This window comes from Hylobates moloch, unplaced genomic scaffold (genome assembly GCF_009828535.3).
Source record: "Hylobates moloch isolate HMO894 unplaced genomic scaffold, HMol_V3 SCAFFOLD_11, whole genome shotgun sequence".
Taxonomy (NCBI): domain Eukaryota; kingdom Metazoa; phylum Chordata; class Mammalia; order Primates; family Hylobatidae; genus Hylobates; species Hylobates moloch.
Window position 1 is genome coordinate 40,460,626 of NW_026652286.1, and position 18,127 is coordinate 40,478,752.

Here is an 18,127-nt window from a genome sequence, read left to right on the forward strand (position 1 = left end):
GTAATAAACATGAAATGGAATAATAACTAGGAGGATTATGAGTTAAAATGAAGATGTGGATGTCTATTAATTAATATGGATGTCTATAATAGATGTGGATGTCCATTAATTAATGTGGATGTCTATTAATTAACTCTATTAAGAGTTTTATTAAGAGAAAAACATCAGATTACAAAGAAGTATGCATAGAGTGACCTCCGGTTTATCGAAAATAAGCGTGCATATTTATGTTTATGTCTAAGTATTGAAAAAAAATCCTAAAGTACATACACCAACATATTAGCAGATTGTTAGATTAAGACTGCATAGGTAGAAAGGGGCCAGGACCTGGGAATTCAGGGAGGTTAGAATAATAGTCTGTATGAGAGAGTGATCCATTCGCAGAAGAAGGCCCAAAACCCAGGTATGTCAGGGCTTAGAAAAGCTGCTAGCCATAGAGAGACCAAGATGAGGTGTCAACATGTCCTCATGACTGAGCGGCAAGGAATCATGGGAGCCAGGATTGGAGAGTCATGTGGTCAGATGGGAGCACCTGGAGGACAGCTGGGCCACAGTCACATTTCAGTACCTTGAAGGGTAAGTAACCAAAGCAAGTAGGACTTTCTTCAAGGGCAATTACAAGGCTATAGGGTACATCAGCAGAACAGGGGTCAGAGATCAGTATCAGTGTCCCAAATTAGAGGCTCAAGGGCCACCAGTGTGGCATAGTACTGACCTTACAGACTGTGGCTAGAGCTGGATTGGAAGGGAGAAGCCTGATATATTTCAACAGTAAATACGACCCAATCCTGCTCACATATTTCACGATTTTAAGTCATTTTTGGTGACTAAAACAATAACTACAGCAACTAGAAAAAGCGAAATTAAAACAGGTATGAAATCCCCTGAAAATGCCAGTAAAGAGAAAGTAATGAGAACCAGAGGCCAGTGAAAACTGTTGGTGAAAATACTCTGAGAAGAAAGTTTAATTCGCTAATTCATTCATTTAATTTTTAAAAATTGTCACCTATACAATGTCAGGCATGGCAGGAGGTGTTAGGCTTTGTGGTGAGCGAAGACAAACAAAACAGTCCCCTGACCTTGCAGAATTCCAATTCAGTTTGCTCAGAAGTCCATATGAAATACCAACTACAGTTAAACAAACAAAATACACACGATATCAGAACCTGATGTACTCTAAAGTTTTAAAAATAGTTTTAGACTCATAAAGACAGAAAAGAAGAAATTTAAGGTTTTCTTCCTTTCAGCTGAGAAAATACCAAAAAATTGCTCTCCTCTATAAATTGGGAGGGGAATACATCTTTTATTCCATCTTGGATTTTTTTAGACTGGAGCATTTATTTTCCCAACGAATCATTTGTTCCCATTTCCCCACCCCATCTTGAGGATTTCTTAGTAATTTCATCGTTTTTTTTCCACAATCATGAGGACAAAAATGCTTACACTCCATTATCAGAGCCTTCCATTTCATAAGCCTTGTAGTCAATGGAGCATTTCACTGTGCAAGGAAGTGAAGGTAGAATATGTGCGGGGTGGGCCTGGGAGGAGGGGTCTGGATGCCTGAAAATCACACTCACTCAGACACAACAGGGCACAAATTGAGACCCCTAGCAATCCATAAAACCTGTCTGGAAGGCAAGTCTTAACTGTCTGAACAAAGGTTCAGTTTAGGACAGATTCTTTTTTCTTTCCTTTTTCCCTCTAGCATTTGCTCCCTCATCCATCTGTCACAGCTGCAGAGCTCCCCAGCCATGAAGGAATCTGACCCCAAATTCTATTTTAGTCCTAGTGGTGCTTTGCATTTATCAGAAATAAATGCAACCACTGAAGACAACTAATTCTGCTCAGGCAGGTTAGAGTTTTCAACTGGGTCACAAAACGATCTTAAATATCCACATGAACTGTAATAAGGCCAATGAAGAGACAGCAGAGAATTTCCAACTAGCCGGTGAAAAACTGGAGGAGATAATTTGTCTTTGTCATACTCTTTTAATTTTTCAAATTAGTGTCAGTTTTAAAGTCAAACAAATCTGGGGTTCAGTCCCAGCTCTGCCATCTGCATGGCATGCACCCCAGCCATATGAGTTCGGGTAAGTTATTTAACATTTCTTTCTTATAGAATGAGAATAATCACATTTATTGGATTTTCTGGTGGGCATTAGAAATCATATGTCCCTAACACTAGAAATTTAACAAAATGTAGCTATGTATTGATTGACCAGGCCTGCTATTTCTTCTCAAAGCTCTGACCTTTATTCATCATCAGAAAATGACTTTGCATCTGACTTCATGTAGAAAACAAAAATCATTAGACAGAAACTGCCTTAACTCGCTGCCAACGTCACTACAAAGAGGTTTGCATCTTTATCCATCTTCCAATGTTGGGAGATTCTTTTTTGCGTCTTTATGCTTCTTTCAGTGTTGCTTCTCATCCTATCAAGTAGGATGAATACCCTACCCCACTAAGCTTTCTCAGAAACTCAGTGGATTATCTTTGCTGTCCTCATTCTTCAGCCTTTTCTTTCCCACTGGATTCTCTGTATTAATATTTAAACATATACTCTATATTTTTAAATAAACCTCTTCCTTGAAAGCATGGCCCTCTCCCAGCTATTGCTTGTCATTTTCTTATCTTATCTGGCCAAATTTCTCTAAAAGCCTGTTTAAAAGAAATAACTCTAATTCCATATCTTTCACTTGTTCCTCAGCTCACTTCTATCTGGCACAGGCACCGAGGGCTCTACCTAAATTGCTGTCACCAAAGTGCCCCTATGTTGCTGAACAGACACCTCTCCATTCTCATCTTGACTTCTCAGTGGTATCTGTTATAAATGATCACTCCCTCCTTGTGAAAACACTCATTACTCCTGGATTTCATGATGTTAGATTCTCTTGCCTCTCCTTTTTGACTTTATCTTTTCAATTTCCTTTGCGGAAGCTTCTACGTCATTGGACCTTTAAATGTAAGAAGTTTTCACGGCTTGGGACCAGGCACTGCTTTCTCCTTACCCATCTAAAATGATCCTTTCCCAAGCCTTCAATATGTTCAATGTAAAGACTTACTTTTAAGTTTCAAGCCCATTTACCTAACAGCCTATACCAGCATCACTCCTTGGATAGTGTACAGACACCTTACATTCACTATGCACAAAACTGAATTCATGATGTTCCACTCTAAATATGTTTCATTTCCGGTATTCTACATTTCGGTAATAGTATTGCCATTTACCTAGATGCTAATGTCAGAAATCTGAGCACATCATTTTCCTTTCATGAGTTCTTGATGTTAAAAGTGCTCAATTTAATTGGACAATGTGGGTAAGTTGAGGAAAATTTAGGCTAGTTGTTTTCCCACTAATTTCTCTAGCTAGTCCAGTGAAGTCATTCTGTAGTAGCGGCAAGAGTAGATTCCAGGACACCAATTAGAAAGTTATGAAAAAAAAATTAGCAGAGAAATGATAGTATCTTGGGCCCAGATAGTACTAGTGGAGATTCAAGGTAAATGTGCAAAATGAGATTTACAGACACTGGTGACTCATGGAATGTTTGAGAAGAGCAAAAGAAAGGTATAACGGAGCTGTCCCAAGTTCCTGATATAACTAATGAAAGAAAGACATGATGGCCAAAAAACAAACAAACAAAAAAACAAAATAAAACAAAATAAAAAAACTGCCAATAAATGGCAAGAAGAAAGATAAAAGAGACAAAAATTTAACCTACTAACTAGAAAGCAAAAAATAATAAAATGGGAGAAATAAATCCATATATATCAGTCATGGCAATATATGCAAATGGTTACATCTTCAATTAAAAGATGAAACTGATTGGATTTTAAAATCTAGTTCTATGTTATTTACAAGAGACACTTCTAAAATATAACAACACATTAATATTGAAAGTAATGAAATATATATATGCAATAAGTACTAACTAAAAGTTCATACAATGTTGGAAAGCATGGTCTTCAAGGTGAAAAACATTATTTAGGTTAAAGCAACTATGGCATACCCTACCAATTTTTCAGCCTAACTTTCTTCAATTTCTCTTCTTCCCGACTAATGGAATTTCAATTTGGTTTGGGGCACCAATGGGCCCGGTTAAAAATATTCATTTTTCTAGACTCTTTTGCATCAAGGATGATCAGTGACCATTTCTGGACACAAATATATAGGTGGAAAACTACTTGGGCTGGTCATGGTGGTTCAGGCCTGCAATCCCAGCCCTTTGTGAGGCCAAAGCGGAAGGATCACTTGAGGCCAGGAGTTTGAGATCAGTCTGGCCAACATGGTGAAACCTAAAAATACAAAAATTAGCCAGGCGTGGTGGTACAGGCCTGTAGCCTCAGGTTCTCAGGAGGCTGAGGCAGGAGAATCACTTGAACCCAGGAGGTGGAGGTTGCAGCAAGCCGAGATCACACCACTGTACTCCAGCCTGAGTGACAGACGGAGACTCTATCTCAAAAAAAAAAAAAAAAGAAAGAAAGAAAGAAAAAGAAAAAAAGAGAAGAAAAGAAAACTACTGGATGGTACTTCAGGGAAAGCTATTATTTTCCTGATGTAATTATTTCCTGATAGTTTTAGCTAGCATAGGGCTTTTGTCCTTCAACCTTCTACCACCTTTTTATGTGTAATGTCAAGTTGATGCTGGAGGAAGAGGAGCTTTTCAGTGACCATAAATTTGAAAATAAAATTGCAGGAGTGGTGGAATAGGAAATTAGAAGGATATGAGTCTTTGAAAACTAACTTGAAGAACATGACCAGTCCTGAGCTATTACTAAATTTCTTATTTCTTGAGAAAAATGTAATTCTCTTACTAAGCCACTCTAGTTGATTTTCCATAACATGCAGCTGATCTCATTTCCAGCCGACATAATAATATAAGGAACAATTTGCCAGGAAGATATAATGACCCTGAACCAGCATATATTTGCCAGAAAGAGCAATCAACAAATTCACAATCATAGAGGGAAAGTAAAACACATTTCTTTCTGTAAATGATAACCCAAGCAGACAAAATATATAATAATATAGATTATTTGAACAACACAATTAACAAGTTTGATCTAGGGAACACATATGGAACCATGAATTCAACAACAAGAGAGAATAATTTTTTTAAGGAATCATGGAACAGTTATAAAAGTTGACTATATACAAGGCTACAAAGTAAGTCTCTGTTAATCCAAATAATTGGTATTCTTCAGACAATGTTCTACGACCAAAATTCACTATAAGTCAAAGACAAAATGTCAAACAAGTCCACAGATTTGGAAGTTCAAAAACACACTTTTAAATAACCAGTTAAAACAGTGATTATTATGAGAATTAGAAGCTACTCAGAACTGATGACCCACAAGATGCAATGAAAGACCACATCAAAAAGTTGGAAAAAAGACTAAACTGCAACAAAAAGCAAAAGTCAAAACAAAATAGAAGGGGGGAATAGAAAAAACAAAGAAAAAATATAATACCAAAAGCTGGTTTTAAAATTAGTTATTTCCTTGATAAAATGAATCAAGAAAAAAGAGATAAAAAATGTTAGAAATGAAAAGCCGTAACTATGTGTATTTTAGGAACTTTTAGAAATGTTAGAGAATACTATGACCAACTTCATGCCAAGAAATTTGAAAACTTAATGAAATGGAAAATTGTCTAGAAAAAAACCAGTTACCAATGTCAGAATCAAGAATAGACAACTTGAAAAAATTATAACTACTAGATCAAATCAGTTATTTAAAACTCACCTCAAAAAGCCCTCTAAGATAATCTTCAAGGAGACAATATCTTATACAAATTTTCCAGAGGAAAGATTTTAAAAAGGAATTTTCTCCAATTCATTTTATGAAGCTAGTGTAACTTTGATATCATAACAACATGAACAGTAGGAGAGAGGAAAATTATAGGCCAATTGCCTTTATGAATAAAGCTATAAAAATCTGAAGAAATTAGAAGCAGGGAAAATGAAGCAATATATGGAAAAAAATAATAAATCATGACAAAGTAGGGTTTATTACCAGCATTCAAGGATGACTTAATATCAGACAATCTAATATTGTATTCCACCACATAGCATGATGGAAATGGAAAATGTAAAACAATATTATCTTCCCATTAGGTTTTCTAAAAACATGAAAATTTAACACTCATTCTTGAGAAATATATTTTGCAAGCTATGAATCTTTAATCTGATAAAATATGTCCATCAAACATTCATCAAAGACATCATTCTTAATGATGAAACACTAGAACCATCCCTTTAAGAACAAGACAAGAATACTTGCTTGCCCCATTTCTGTACAATATTGTACAGGAGGACCTAACAGTGCCCTACTTAAGAAAAATAATAATCAGATGGAAGATTAAAGAGGAAGAAAAATTGCGTTATGTTGAAAATGACAATGTTATGAGAATCTGCAAACTAATTTAATAACCAAATATAAAAATTTCCTGGATATAAAATCAATTTTCAAAAACCAATAGCATTTTTATTCACCAGCCAAAAAAACCATAACTTTAAAAGAAGACAATGTCTATGCTAGCACCTAAAACTATATTATACTGATAAATCTAAAAAACTTATGATTTTAAGAAGACCATTATTATTGAATGACCCCTCTATAAAACAGTATGCATCGTTCTTTAACCCTTTCTATGCCATTTTCTTCTTCACAGTACTCATCACCTCTTAACATGTATATTTTTTGTAATTATTTGTTTCTCCCACTTTTATACTTTTTTAGAGTATAAAGTCCTAAAAGCCAGTGCTTTTTCTGCTTTTATTCTCTGCTGCTTAACAGTTTCTAGAATAATTTCTGGCAAATATTATGGCTCAATAAATATTTTTGAATGACTTAATGAGCACTTAAATCAATGGGGAAATAAATTATGTCTATAGATAAAGTCAATATTATAAAGATGTAAATTCTAGTCGAATTAATATATAAATGCAATGCAATTTTTAAAATAAAAATGGTTACATTGGTTTTCATAGAGCTGGATAATCCGATTCTAAAATTCTAAGGGAATAATGAAGGGCTAAGAATAATCAATCCATGTAAGAGGGAGGAGAGGAAAGTTGAGTAGGAAATTTGAGCTGGGAGTTGAGTGAGAGGTGATTCATGGTAGCAGGTTCAACAATTACCAATATAATTAGTATTATATTGATGCAATTGACGGAATATAAACTGATGGAACAGAAAAGAATGCCCAGAGAAAAACAAACGCATATACGGAAGCTTACTTCACACTGCTTTGCTATCTTTAGGATTCTCTCAGAGAAGCTGGAGCCCAATTACTACCGGTTCATCTGCATCACCGTCTTTGAGGAGACGTTTAGTAATACTCACACTGGTTTTGAAGACCAGTGTAAAATTAAAATTATTTTTGTCTTATGCTTTATTTGTGTTATATTTTTCCAAACACCAGATATTGGCTCTCTTTTGCTATTCTATCAAGGTAAGATGATATTAACATAGTCCTTGACAATTTCCCAAGACACTGTCTTTTTTACATAATAGGTAAAGGGTTATTTTTTAGATGCAAATAGGATCATATCACTCTCCTCCTAAAAATCCTTCAGTAGGTTTCCATGGTGGTTTAGGGGAGAAAAATCTCAAATACTTAACATGGCTTGATTTTTCATCATGAAATTCTCTTTGAACAACTTCTCTTTGATCCTCTTCTTCTGGTACTTTTAATTCATACTTTAGCCTCACCATAAATGCTAGTTCTTTGGGAAAACTTTCCCTGACTCTTCGTATCAGATTTTACCTCTTTGGTTCAGGTTCCTTGAGTTATCTTGTATTTTTTCTTGCATTACTTCTCACTATTTTAATTAAATAACAATCTGTGTAATCATTTGCTTATGGTCCACCATTCTCCTAGTTGAAACACCATGAAGGTAGAGAACCTGCAACATAGCAGTGCAGTGCCTGGCACATAGTAACAGTTCAGTGTAGAATTGTAGAATGCATAAATTTGCATGTTTAATGTTACAATATGACTAGAAAAAAAGTGAAATAAAAACTATATTCCAAATAATAGAATCTGTAAGTGAAGCTTCTATTACTGATGATCAAAATTACTTTTAATTGCATCTACTGTAAAATGTGACAGTTGTCTCCAAAGGACTCATAAGGTTCAAAAAGTGGCTTTTGTTACTATCTCAAATGTTCTCAAGTCAGATGTTTAAGTGATTAAATCACAAAAGGAAAGGAGCATCGGTGGAGTACAGAAGAGTAATGTGCAGCAGGGTGTCTTCTCCTCCTTCTTCCCTCCCTGGAGGGCTCGCACTGCAGGGAGTCAAAGGAAGGCTGGGAGGAAGAAAATAGAAGCAGCAGAAGGGGCAAAGCCCCCAAGCCAGGCACAGGTTCCTAAGGCTACAGCCTTGATGTTAATTGCTCATAATTTAGAACACTGAAATACAGGAGTAGTCATTTCACCCAAGGGACAATGTGGATGCTGAATGTCAGCATTTCAAAGAAGGTATTGAAATTAAATTTTGAGAACTAGTAAAACGACTCAAGTTTGAAAGCACAAATGGTGGACTCATCAGTCTTTCCAATTAGCTTCTTGGAACTGCTTCTTCCATCCTTTGATGGGATCATCACTGTTTTTTGACCGTAACTACAGTGACCAATCTCAGCTTCTGGACAGGCTCAAATACATTATCAGTTGTATCATCCTAGACCTGAAACAGATGATGAGCAGAAAAGAAACTATCATCCCTTTGGAATGATTTAGGATTGATTCCCAAATGAAAGCAAAGGAAAATGCTTGAGTGTGACCAATTAGGTTCATATAGGAAACATCTCATGAGCTCCAACTTTGTGCAAGGCCCTGGACCAGGCTCACTGTGGTAGACACAAGACAATCAGGAAGGGACTGGGCCACCAATGAGCTCCTGGTATATTTGGGAGCAAAGACACAGCATGAGAAATGCAAGCAGTACAATTGTGGATCAGTTATTAGAATGATGGACCTCCAATTCCAGCTCCAGGTGACATTGAACAAGTTCTACTTAACCTTGATAAGATTTCTTTTCTGTCTATATATCATTTGACCAGATGATCTCTAAGGTGAGTTCCATCAATCCCACTGCTGCTCCTTCTCTTTAACTTAGCAATAGCATGTAAGTGATGTCTCAAGAACAGTAGCTGAGTATTTGTTTAACTGTCTAATCAATGGATCAGACAATAACTGCAGTAGAAGCTTATGGAAGAAGGAGGGGTAACCTGCATCACATATATGCTTTTGTTCCTTCTAGCTGAGGAAGGCAGGAAAGGATTTAAGGAGAAGGTGAGATTTGAGTTGAGGCCAGAAAGATCAACAGAAGAGATACTAGGGGAAGAGTGTTAAGGTAATTCCAACAGCATTTCCCTAATATTTTGTGTTGTGGTAAACACAGGAAGCCACATCTGGTGCACCCTGGGGTAACCCCACCAGGTGAGAAGGTAAGGCTGGGGGTAAAGAGAGCCCACCTGGCCTCCCACAAAGCTGAGGGGAAATTTGTATCTCAGCATACCTGTAGGTCATTAGTGGCACACCTGTGTTCTGCAGCTGGCACTTGTGCCAGCTGGGAAACTCCCATCCAGGAGTCCGATAGCAGGAAAGAGCATTCTGCCTTCTTCAGATTTCTGGTGGAGTCAGGTGTAGAAGTGTGTGAGAAGAGTTGCAGGGAGAAAACCTATGGAAACATACTTTTATCTTGGTTGTCGACCTTTAAAAAATAATCATTAATGTGTATTGAAAATCCCTTCTCCATTACAGGTACTAGTCCAAGCCATAATTCATTTTTTTTACAACTTCATAGGTAAATTCAGGTGTTAATATCTTTAGGAGAAACTGAGGCATAGAGAGAAATGGTACCATAGCATCTGTGGAGGGGTAGCCTGGGAGAGTATTCCTGAGAGGCAATGCCATCACTGTGTGAGAGGCAATATCACTGTGGTTGGGAAGGTGATAGTGCCAAGTTAGATGACAGATATATTTCAACTGCCCCTGCACTCCAAAAGCTGACACTTCCAGCATAACAACAAACTGTAAAGCATCAAGCTGGGCCCAGGACATAAGAAGCTTCTTGCAATGAAGTAGCAGTGCATTATGCGGTAGAAAGAACAGAGAAGCACACAATCAGCAGACAGCATGGGAAAGTAGAACCTGGAATTACTCAATTTACTTAGAAGCTTTTCAGAACTGAGGAGGGGTCACATGTCAGATTAAAGGAAGGAAGTCCAAGCCTCAGGGCCTGGGTTTCAACAGGAAAATCCCTGGTGCAGCATCCCTCAGTGTATGTTCCCTATCTCAGGCCTGTTTGTGGGGCGAGCGAGGGTAGGTGACAAGACTAGGGAAAAAGACAGATGTTGGTTCTGCCAGGGTTTAGACCATCAGATTCACCATGGCCTAAGCCCACTCAGAATTGTCTATAGATAAGTTTCATACTTTATCATAAGACGGATGGTGAGCCAATGAAGTGCTCTAAGCAAGTGAGTGACATGATTTTTATGTGGATCACTATGGCTGGAGTATAGGTAATGGACCAGAAAGGAGACAAGGCGGTGGCTGAGATCAGTTGTGTCCAAAGAGGATTCATATGCCCCAGAGGTGTGCAATGTGGTGCTCTGGAGTAGGGTAAGGAAATCAAATAATTTTATCTTTGTTATTTTAAAAATAAAATAAAGTCTACTCAAACTGAATATAAAGATGGGACACAGGTACCCTCTTTTAATTCCAATCAAATCATTATTTGAAATATAATTTCAATTTCAATCATTACTATTAATGATTAACCATATTTGGTTCATATTGTTACTTGAGATATTTGCTAATTATAGTATAAAGCCATTATAATGAAGATAGTTCAAAGACAATATTTCAAATATACAATATTTCATCTTTATCTTAGTAAAATTTTGTGTATGTTTTTAACGTGTTCATGAAAACTAGTCAAATAATACATGAATATAATTGATAAACAAGAAAATATACATATATTGGCAGTCAGTGCATGCTGAAAATTTTTTATTAATAGAAGTGCAGTGAATCAGTCTGGATCCATTCAGGAGAGAAACCATTCAGTAATTCAAACAGGGAAAGCTTAATATAGATAAATACTGTAACAGAGGATTGAACTAAAGAAGGATTGGCTAGCAAGAAGTACAATGAACTCTAAAAACTATAGGATTGCAGATATGAGGAGCAGAGCACTCAAGGAAGAGATCTTCCCTGCCCTCAAGGCTGAAACCCAGACCTTGTTGGAGAGGACACAGCCATCACTCACTGAATGGCAGAGAAGTCAATGTGGTACTACACCAGCATAACTTACCGGAAATCTGCCTCTGGCACTGGCCAGAAATCTGCCATCTAGGTGCTAGGAAAAGCTGTTCATGGAAAGGTGTCTCGCCAAGGGGGTTCCTGGGGAAGCTGCTGCCCACTGGGTGCTGCTGATTGCTATGTGCTGCAGGGGGTGAGTTCTGGAGAGGCCGTGGGTGTTGTGGAGCCTTGCACTGAAGCTGCTGCCTACATTGCAGGAAAGTGGTTCCTGGGTGCTAGAGGAACTGTGCCGCCCTGCAGAAGCCTCAGGGGAGGACACCAGAGCTAGGAAGAAACCCCCCCGCCCCCCGCTCCTCTTGCAATGCCTCTCCTGCGCCCTCTGCTGACAGAGCTTAACATTGTGCTGGGTGGTAAAAGGAAATATATTTAAAGGTCCCAACTTGACTTTTCCAGAGCAGAAAATGAAGGATGAATTTGAAGCTGAGAGAAGATAAATTTGTAACTGGCACATGCATATAAAAAAATTGGGGGGCACATACTGCATATATGTATATTTACTTACTTATAAGTTTTATACCTGTATAGAATTCTAACATTATATGTGTAATAAACATATACAAAAGAGAAATAACAAAGATGAGAAAATATAAATAGAAGTCCTACTATTTTATTCTTGCACCCCAGTGTATGTCATCCCACACCCCACTTTGAAGATCACTGCACGCAGTCAAAGCCTTCAGGGACCAGTACCAAATGGCTTACTCTATGATGCCTTTCTCATCTTCCCAGCTCACGGTAATCTCTGTGTATTTCACATGTTTGTATGCATCCTGCTCTGTGTTGCTACTTCAGCTTTTTATAGGTGTGTCTCATCTTCCACAACAAGTGCAGGGGAGCACATGTCATATTATTTTGTACTATCCTTCACAGGGCTAGGCACAAATTACACAGTCATCACAGACCTGTTAGTTCACTGAGTATTCTTAAATAACATCAATATTTACCTTAACGCTTCACTTTTCTTTGTTATTCAGATCATAACCATCAAGAAGCATCATATATTTCTGAGCTTTAAACCGTAGATCTAGGTCTTATTGTCATCTAGGGATAGTAGGCAAGTGAGTAATAAAGTGCATTCGTTGGTTTCAGTATTGAATATCTGCTGCACATCTTTCTGACTAGTCTACATAAACCCTCTGTCGATCCCGGTGTAGATGTTGGAGACAGGTGTGCAAACCCAGCTGCTTTGCTGGAGAGACATTTATCTCCTCTCCATCTCTGATGTGCCTAGACATCAATTGAATACAAACTCCTGAGATTCTAGCCTAATATGAGTTTATGCTTCTGCAAGAAGGAAAACACCTACTTCCTTTAAATTCATTTACGTCAGAAGTCAGTCTGAGGCAGACTGAGCTACACTGGGTAAATTCTCACAGCACTTCACAAACACATATATTTCCCAAGCCCCTCAGGGATGTTCAGTTATCTGCTGAGCTAGTTGGGATTTGACTAAATAGCCACACAATTGCTCACCATCTGGGCCATCCTCAGACCTAGACCTGCAAAGAAAAGGAAGGTCTGTTGGTCCCTCTGTGCCCTCCCACTCCCATCCTGTTCCCACCACTCCTATAGAGTTTTTTCCTGGAAAACACATTTGCAAGCCAATCACCACCAGCTCACCCATACAACAGACTCTGAAGTAGAGTGGTTGGTTACTCATTAATTTTTCCTTCCTTTCTCCTTACTCTCAGGCCTGAGTGTCACACTCCTGGTGATGTCTGTAAAATAGACAGAATCCTCCCAGCACTGGGGATTCAAATACCAGCATATCTTTCAAGTAAACTCACAGTCTGAGGATATTTTGCTTGCTAGAGAAGCAAAATGTTGACAAAACATGGCTTAGTCTCATCTCAAGTTTCTACTTCCATCTTCAGAATCGATGAGGATGCTGGAAAGTGCATCATTAATCCCATTACATCATCTTATTGAAGATGCTGGTGTGGTGTTTACGAAAGGAGATGCTTTCTTTCCCCATAAAATCAATGATGACAGGGTAAGGCTCTGGGCAGGGAATGAGCAGTCTGGAGCTCCAGTCCGACATACAGCTCCCACACAAGGAGTCCGTAACTCAGGGGCTGCTCTCAAAAGTGGGCCAGCACTGCCACTGCATCCTACATTAGGTGGCTGCCATCGGACAGGCTGCCCAAAGCCTCAGGGCCCTCTTGCACTGGCTGTGAGAGCTTGACCCTGGCTAGCCACATCCCTGGTCAATTAGCATGAATGCAGACGCTTAAAAATGTAACCACTGCCCCAAATGACATTCAGATAATACTCTCCTTATATAAAGACCCGGGGAATTACTGGGCTTTCGGTTTCTTTCCCCACCAAAGTTCATGATATTTAACCATTAAGAAATAGGCAATATATACCGCTTCATCTTTTTCAAGGAGGTTAAAAAAATCATTAAAGATAATTTTTTAAAACCCTAGTTATTTATGTAGGAGCAGGACTTTATTAGCTGGCCACTTTGATCTTGATCTTTTAAAGACAAAATCATGATATCATTTAAAAAATCACTGGTTTTGTTACCCTGATACTTACTCCACGCCTAATCTCACTCCATAAGTGACCATCACTCACACATAGGTTGAGAGTGAGCAATGGGGTCAGGGTCAAGTATCCACTATAAATAATTGTTTTATACATTTAGAAATGTTTTTAAAGCTCAACATTTATCTGTTTGCTTTTAGATAGTGTCATAATGCACGTAGTATTTATTTTCTCTCTCTGTTTCTACATCAGGTCTTCTGGAAAAATCATGCTCTCAGGTTGAAGGTTGGTGGTGGTGGCAATAGCAATGCCAGTCACCAAAGGAGAGCTGTGGCAGTGGGCATTGAGAGGAGAAGAGACTGGACCTGAAAGAAAAGAGAATGAGCCCTAACATAAGTCTTGAGATATGGAAGATGAAGGAAAGTGAGCCCAGGCCCCAGGGCTGCATTTTGGAGGTATGTATCTATGAGGCAGAAGTAGGCTGAGACATAGGAAAGAGGGGATAAAAACTTGTGGCCTGCAGGACAGATCAATGCCTGTAGGCAGCTCAGGTAGGAGGTGACTTTGGCCATTCTTCAAACTGATGTTAATTAAATATCTGTTCAGTGTTTTTGAGAAGTTGGCTGCTCTGATGGGTAGAGAAAGAGCGTTGTTGGAGACAGTGCTAGTCTTTCCTCTACCACCCAAATAGCTCAAGCCTGAAGCCTGCAGTTGCCTGGACCTACCCCTTCAGAAGACATGTTAGTGAGCATCTACTGCAACTTGAGCTATTTGGGAATGTCATCACTTCTTCAGGTATTATTTCCAATCATATGTAATGTTCTCCCAGAAAGAAATACAGATTAATAGGTTCCTCCACCTCAATGTTTTAGTACCCTTTATTGATTAGTTCTGTGGAAATCTGTCTGGCCAGCCTGATCCTTATTCAGGCTCTGAGGTATCATCTATTCAGCAAAAACTATATTGATCCATGAGGCATCCTTGGTGGGTCCCCCCTGGCATGAGTGACGCACAGGGTGGAGTGTGATGAAAGCAGCAGAATGCCAGTGTCTCTGAAGTGCAGTGGATTCAAATCATGATACAAACTCACTTTTATTCTAGAGTTGATGGAAGCATTGTTCAGGACCTATTTTTTTTTACCAAGATGGATATTTTGAAGTGTAGTATAATGGGGAAAACTGAGTTTTGGAACGCAGGCTTTAAATAGACTTACATTCAAATGCTATCTCACCTTTATCACTTGTGTGGCCTTAGGCGAGTAATGAACCCTTCTATACCTCAATTTCCTATTCTGTAATATGGGCATAATAGCTATTTCACTTCTGTGAAAATTAAGTGGAAAACACACTAGAACTGGGGTCTGGCATATAGGCAATGTGCATGGATTTGTTAGGAAAGATGTTGGTAGGGTCATAGGCCTGGGCTCTGGGAAGCTGAAGAAAACCCAGCCCTTGCTGTATGGAGCCTCTTCTAAAATGAGTAGGTGGCCCCTGCAGGAATATTACCCCTGCCCCCACACCACCTCACCTGGCTGGAGGCAGGGGCAACTCTGTGCATTTGGGCCTGCGCCTTTCTCTGTTGTCTCCGTCTTATTTGCACTCTGGTAGAGAGTTTTCATGGTGGGTGTGTGTGTGTGTGTGTGTGTTTGTATATTTTTTATTGTGGTAAAATGTACATCATAAAATTTATCATTTTAACCATGTGTAAGTATACAATTCAGTGGCTATTAAGTACATTCACAGTGTTGTGCAACCATCTCTACTGTCTATCTCCAGATTGCTGGCATCACCCCAAATAGACACTCTGTATCCATTAAACAATTTCCCCTCCCCCAAGTCCCTGGCAATGCTCGTGGAGTTCTTTAATCCCCAGTAAAGAGAGTAAATGGCTCTGACAGTGAGCAGCAGCCCACTTGAAATCTCCTATTCCAAACCTACCTCTGAGTTTTATGAGTCATTTGGAAGCCACTCCCTGAAAGCTGTGGGGAGCTCAAAAGCACATCTGGATGTGTGGCCCCTCTGCCTGACAGCCCAACAGTACACCCATCCTCCCACCCCCAGCCCGCCTAGCTGTGGCCCTGCAACTTCCTCAGCGTGAGGAGTTCAGCTTTCTTTTCTTTCTCTAGGACCAGTCACACCTCCCTCAGCTATTTCTGTAACTGCTAGAATGGAGAAATACACAGAGCAGAGACAGGATAAGGGTCTGATGCCCGTGATTGGATATGAAATCTAAGAGACAGTAAAAGAAAAACCCATTTTAAAAAAGGATCAGCTCAATTCCTAAAGTCCACCCATCCACACTTTGAAAATACAAAAAAAAAAAAAAAAAAGGAGGTCTGATGGCTCTGATACCTGGAAGGGATTAAATGCTAAAAATAACCTAAGGCATTGAAAATGCTGAGGGAGAGCTCAGTTCATGAAGCTGAGGGCAGTAAAATCTGGTATTAAATGCTAACAAGAGAGGAGTTCTTACAGAATGTTCAGTATCTGTGAGTCACTGGGACCTTCCTCCATTAAATGTGAAGCAATATTCTTTAATATCAGCAGGATTACAGATCTTACTGTCCAACCCAGTGTGTTAAGAAAGCACTATATGCCCAGTAAAGGATGCAAACTGACCTGAAATGATGGAAATGAACGATGGATTAGATTCTCTAATGTCTCCCTGTTTTGAGTGAAGCCATGCTGATGGCCAGGTGACATTTGCAGGGCCATCTGGTGACATTTCTTTTTGGGAACAGATTAATAGAGACTGAGGAGGGGGGTAGAGTTGGTACAGGGGCCAACACAAGATTTTCAGGTGGCTTCCTGGAGTTGTGTATGTCTTTGAAGAGGGGGGTCCTGTATTTTTTCTAGGAGAATGTGGCCAAACCATAATCGTTAAACATTGCATGACCTGATGGGGGACTCCTTCTGTGCAGAAAGAGTTCCTTTAAATTCTGAAAGCATGAATTAATATGAAATCCAAGTATTCAGGAAAGTCCCTTGTTAGAAAAGGATGTCTCCCCCTTCCCCTCACTCCTCCAGGAACAGAAGGAAATAAATGTAGCTAGAGCAGAGTCGCTGTTTCACGGAATTGCTTCCTGCTCTGATGCCACAGACTTAGCCTTCTGCCAGCCCGTGGTTTCCTCCTTCAGTATGCATGGGCATTCCAGTGCTAGCACAGAGCCTGTCTGTTGAAAGAACAAATGCTTCAGGAGGCCTGAGACCACTCTTTCATGCTCTGCCCTCACTCAGTTCTTGATCCCTGTCTCAATCTGGCAGACACCAAAATTCCTTGTCCTGCTTCCCACTCTCTCAAAAAGCTGCTGGCCAAGGCTGTTGTGAAACAAGAGGAAACCTTTTCCTCTAGGCACAAATAGAAGCACATATCCACAATCTTCCTGATTCCCCAGTTCCCACAGCATGCTTATTTGACAGCTGCCTATGAAACTTCCCCATGCTTTGATGGAAATATTTGGGCTGGGCACGGTGGCTCACATCTGTAATCCCAGCACTTTGGGAGGCTGAGGTGGGTGGATCACCTGAGGTCAGGAGTTCGAGACCAGCCTGGCCAACATGGTGAAACCCCATCTCTACTAAAATACAAAAAAAATTAGCCAGGCGCAGTAGCAGGTGCCCATAATCCCAGCTACTCGGGAGGCTGAGGCAAGAGAATCGCTTGAACCCGGGAGGCAGAGGTTGCAGTGAGCTGAGATTGTGCCATTGCACTCCAGCCTGGGGGACAAGAGTGAGACTTCATCTCAAAAAAAAAAAAAAAAGAAATATTTTGATGAAAATGGTTTGAAAGCAGTATTGGTTAATTGATAAGCCCCAGCTTCTCTTCTGGGCACACTGACTGTGGCCCCTCAGCCTCCAAAGAGAGAAGACAGACAAGCTTTCTTTGAAGGCTGTGCTCTGCATTTTGGCTTGTTCAGGGATGCCTGGCTAGCAGGGAAGCCCTGATCTCAGCAAACATGGACAAAGGGAGTGAAGCCCTGTTGAGGAACAGGGGCCCCACCCCCCTGCAGAAACGGTCCTTTGAGACAAAACTTTGTGTTTAGTTTCCTTACTTAAACAAATTACAGCAAAGAAGCAGGCAAAATAGTGTCACAACCATATAAAAATTGCAAGTGAAGAACCATGGACAGAGATTATACAGGAAAGATATATCCAACTTTAACAGTCGTTACTTTAGGGCAGAGGGACTGTAGGTGACTTTGTATCAGGATTATCTACTCTTCTGTTTTCATTCAAGTTTTCTGTATTGAGCAGACAGATTACATAACAAGGGAAACTCCAGCAAATTATTTTTGAAAAGTAAAACAT

At 39.5% G+C, this 18,127-nt stretch overlaps 1 protein-coding gene across 4 annotated transcripts in view; it reads right to left on the reverse strand.

Moving 5' to 3' along the window:
- The window catches only part of SYT9 (synaptotagmin 9), a 245,014-nt gene that overhangs the window by 128,607 nt on the left and 98,280 nt on the right, over positions 1 to 18,127 (reverse strand). The window lies entirely within an intron of this gene.